Source organism: Papilio polytes, unplaced genomic scaffold, assembly GCF_000836215.1.
Source record: "Papilio polytes unplaced genomic scaffold, Ppol_1.0 DF821400.1, whole genome shotgun sequence".
Lineage (NCBI taxonomy): Eukaryota > Metazoa > Arthropoda > Insecta > Lepidoptera > Papilionidae > Papilio > Papilio polytes.
In genome coordinates this window covers 4,526,857-4,531,921 of record NW_013527804.1, presented here as the reverse complement: position 1 = coordinate 4,531,921, position 5,065 = coordinate 4,526,857, and the positions used below count along the sequence as shown (strand labels likewise).

At 30.4% G+C, this 5,065-nt stretch overlaps 1 protein-coding gene across 2 annotated transcripts in view; it reads right to left on the bottom strand.

The window, feature by feature from the left end:
- LOC106108890 (connectin-like) overlaps positions 1–3,234 on the bottom strand; it is a 36,912-nt gene extending 33,678 nt beyond the window's left edge. For both annotated transcript variants that reach the window (XM_013290207.1, XM_013290209.1), the window contains exon 1: positions 3,066–3,234. The gene's annotated coding sequence lies outside the window, so the exon portion shown is untranslated. The remainder of the gene's footprint in view (positions 1–3,065) is intronic.
- Positions 3,235–5,065: the final 1,831 nt, after the last annotated feature.

Here is a 5,065-nt window from a genome sequence, read left to right as displayed (position 1 = left end):
ATTTTTTTGTTTGATTTTTGGAGTCAAAGACTACGACGTAGTTAAATAGTTTAGCTCAAAATCGCGCGACGAAATTTCGGGTCATTTTTTCATCTTAATATTGCGTGGACAAAGTCGCGAGCACTAGCTAGTTATTAGTACACTTATTGTGCTAATACGATACTTATGTCTTACTTTCGATCATATAATCTTACTTTTTGTTAATTTAAAAATACCAAAGTTTTCATGGATATATGGATGTTTAATAGCATATATATATCTCTAACTTCCTATAGATGTAGAGCACTGACTGGAAGTACACAGAGCAACATGTTGTTTTTTTTTTAAATTTTAAGCAGTTCAAATCGCGTTGGACAGCACGTAACATTACAAATACCACTGTATTTGTTGATGGCGGTATGGACGTTTGTTACATCACTCCATAACGGATCTAAATTAAATTTGGAACAGATAAAAATTAGTGAATATCTCATAGACTACTATTTTTTTTTAATTCAACACATTGTTATCATATCTAGTTAAATATGATGTACCGGATTTCACTATCATTTAAGAATTAAATATGCAAAAATGCACACATAAATATAAAATAGTAAAAGTTAAAAGACGCATTTGTTTCTATATGAGTTGAAAAATCAAAGCAACGAATAGACAATTTTAAATTCCTTCTTTCATGTCTGTTATAAACCAATTTATTACCGTCGAAACAATAACTGTAAAAGATCATCGACCTCACTCCTGATATGAATAGTTCTTTAAAGTTTATCTCTGGCACAAGAGTTATGGCCGGCGTTCGATTTTATTACGGCCCAGAGAAATGGCCGAGACCACTTGACAAGTTAATCTTTGTAAGAGCCGACAGAATCCTATGTCGAATTGTACTTATGTTTAAACGGAGTCTAATATCAGAATTTAAAAAGAACAGACTGAAATACACTACTTAATATTATTGTTATTTAGATGTAAAATTTTGCATATGCGGTTTTTGATTGCATTTTCAATAAGTTGCATCTTCTTCAAATTTTCTTTCATGTTTTCCATTATGTGTTCAACTGCAGCCATAATACGTGTTGCCTTTGATAGTTTATTAAATCTAGATACTCGCTGTATTTGTCTGGCAATGGAGGATATGTTGTTCATATATATTTGCACCTGTTTAGCCAATCTTTGTTTTGATTCGGCGAACAAGGAACGAGCACTGCTAGACGACGCTCACGCCATTGAACCCCTATATTCTTATAAGAGCTTAAACCGGTATATTTAATCACATACATTATATTTATAACTGCCTAATATTTACGTTTCTTGACTTTTTTAAATTTTGCATAGAGGTTTTAAGAAAATACTTTTTTAAGTTTTACAGGACCTAAAATGTTTCAGTTACTTTTCCGAAAACTCATAACGCGGATGAAGTCGAGATTGTAAAAAATATTTTTACTAAAACAAACCTCCAAATTCCGAGAATTAAACGAAGATTGTTATTTAAAATGAAACAAAGGTTTGGTGTACCTCAGTTGAGGTACCCGCGGGCGGTATCACACCAATTTAAATAATTTACAAATTAACTCCGAAGTGTTTGCTCTACAAAGGCTACTGTGAAATAATATCTACTCGGTGAAATTCTATTTTGTATTTTTATATATAAATATATGTTTAAAGTAAGAAAAGAAAGAGAAGAAAAAAATAAATGGATTGCGTGAAAGGTGACATGATCAAAAATGGAGTGATGATTGAGATGACGTATGATAGTTATTTGGAGGACAAAAACCTGTTGTGCCGACCCTATGGGAATAGGATAAGGTGGATAATGATGATATATGTTTAAAGTATATAAGACGTCATAGACATGTATAGAAGATTAGTATATACTGCGCCGACTATCAATAGGGGAAAGGGTACGATATAACTCGGTTAACAGCAATCGAAAAAAAAACCCACTTGAATCTTTAAATCAATAAATTGATTTAAACATGAGGATAATGGGAGATATAGGGTATATGTAAAGCATTTATTCAACCCCACATGTTAAAAGAATTACCACTTACGAAAAGTACATGTGAACATTGAATGAAAACATCTGGTTTATAAATTAGACATTTATAATAGTTACTTAGTTAAATTATTAATATTCGTAAATATTTAAAAAGTTAGAAACGGCAATTTATAACTGTATTTGCAATCGAATTATACATTCCTGCGACTAGGTAGAGCTCTTAGATCACTTTTTAAGACCAAAACCACATTTTTTAACTAAATTTTAGTCATCGTTTGGTCAAAATACAGTTTTGAATATAATGTTTGTATTTATTATGTATCTAGTAATCGAAACTTAATTAACATCTTACTAATATTATAAATGCGAAAGTTTGAATGGATAGATATTTGTTAGAGTTTGTAGCCTAAACTGCTGAACGGATCTCGATGACAGCACATATGTAGAACATAACCTGGAAGACAGTATGCTCACTAAGTTTTATTTTTGATTCTGCACATACGGAGTCGGGGGCGAAAGCTAGAATTTAATGAAGTAAAAAAAGTAATCGTTACATGTATGTATAAATCGTTCATTGTTGACAGACGGGATGTCCACAATGATAACGAATTCAGATCCGCTCTTTCTGTCGCCGCATGTTTAGACTAAAATTGTTGTTATTTACCAATAGAATTTACATGTTTCCAAATAAAGCATAAACATGAAATTCTCCGTTATTTCGCTTCATTGAAAAACTATATATAACTATTGACTAAAAATCAATTTAAATTGCCTCAAAGTCTGAATCTGTACCGTAACTGAATTTTACAACAATTGTGATAATTTAAAAAATAATAAAGTAGCAACTTAAAAAGGTTAAAATAATTTTAAAAATTAAACCATGTTAAATTTGAATTTTGAATTTAAAATTTTGTATAAATGAATGAATCTTAAAAATAAACATATTTAAATCAATTGATTATGAACTCAAAGCAACATTTCTAAATTAAAAAAAAAATATTTACTCGTTTTAAAAAAAAGGACCAAACCTTAACACAACATAAACTAAAAAAAAGAATTAATAACTACTTACCAAACGGAAAGATATCCAGAAACTACACTAAAATTAGCCACTACACGATACACTAGAATATAAATTATTTGGTATATTTCGCCGTACTTAAATATCGAATTATGTAGACATCGCGTCAATACAACCTTTCGCTACGGACTCCCATAGCCGTTTGCCGTTTGCGGAGTACGCCGCGCTCTCGGTCTGCATCTACGTAGCCGTATACTGGGAACATTGTTCTTTTATCTATAATTATATTAAAAATATAAACATATTACGCTTACATAAATGTGCAAAGATTAGGCGACAAATTCCTGACACACAGACAGCCTTTTAATGTCGAAACCTGTCATGCGATACAATTAATATGTAATGAATTATCATACATTTTCTTCAAGTATACGAATTAATTAATAAAGACAGTTAGAACATAAAATAATTAAAACCAAAAGGTTTACATAATCAAACATTACTCGTAGTTGTTGCGACATAGCAAGCGTACAATTTAAAAAAAATACAGTAAAAATAGCCTATGCTACTCAGTGATAACATAGCTTTTTAATGGTTCAAGAATTTTTGAAATCGATCCAGTAGTTTTTGAGTTATTTTAATAAACACAAGAATCCAAAAATACAAATCTTTCCTCTTTATAATGTTAGTATACATTTATCATCCATTATCAGTGGTCTAGTATTTATTATTTAATAGTTTCTTGTTAATAACAAAGAGTAATTCTTATATCTATTGTATAATTCTATGAAAAGTTAACCCTGAACCACTAATAATTGAAATATAAGCTAAATATTTACATTTAATAAGTAGATTTATTAAATTAGAAACACGTGTATATTCTTGTGGATATAGACAGAAACCGCAAGATAGACTTAATCGCCCTGAAAGCAATTTCTTGTAAATGTCAGCTATAGTAAAGATTATTTTTAACATTATTAAATTTGTTTAGTTAAAGGTAACCATCTCGGTGGACTATGAACGCTTTATTTTAATAATGTTTACCCTACTAAGGTATAAATGATTTGAATGTTTTTACGTTTTATTTCCAATGTTGAAACTTGTACAAAAAACCTTTAAGAGTAAAGTCAATAAGTGTTTATTAAGCTAGGGCATACCATCATTTGCCTGCGACTTCAGTGCTGGTTAAAGAAGTTAAAAAATATGATGTATCAAGATAAATCACGGTAACATAAGCTACAGCTTGCTAAAACTCATAAGGATGGTGGTTAAGCAAAATTTCATGCTGGCCGCCAAGAAAGCATTAGAAAAATAAATGTATTTAACAAGAAAATGAACTAAATCTGAATGAAATGAAAAATGTGACTCAAGAGATGTAATAACATTTTATGTTTAACAAAATGCAATTTTTTCAATTTCTGTAAATAGTGTGTTTTTATCAGTAAATAAAGAATTTATCTTTGATAGTGTTTAAAATGTAAAATAAAATAAAGAATAATTAATTTACTAAATAATAATTTATAAAATAATAAACTACCAATAGACAAGACATAATTGTCGGACGCCTGTGGCAACCCTGGCTTCCGACTCCCACTCACTCAACGAACGACATCAAGGAAACAACCGAAAACTGCGGACGGCCGTCCGCCGTTAACAAAATCGTGTATTTGTACGTATTTCGTCCCCCTGCTACAATTTAAACGAAAACTAATAAGAATCAAAAACAGATAGTTTACATTTATTTAGATGGTATGGATTACTTCAGGGGTCGTTCTAACATAGATACAATATTACTTTTCAGCTGCCAGTTTTTAACGAAAGAATTGTTTAGTAAAAACGATACTTCGACCTTCCGTTTTATTATTGTTTTAATAATTTATTTCACAAGAATAAGAAACTAGTTGACTCATGCGTCGTTTTCGTTTAAACATTAAAAAGTTATTTTCGATTCGATAAACATGACGCCACGAAACAGTTTAAGAGTCGGACTAATACAATTACTAATGCGCTGTTCACACTTGGCCAGCACAGTTGGGTAGTAACGCTAATAA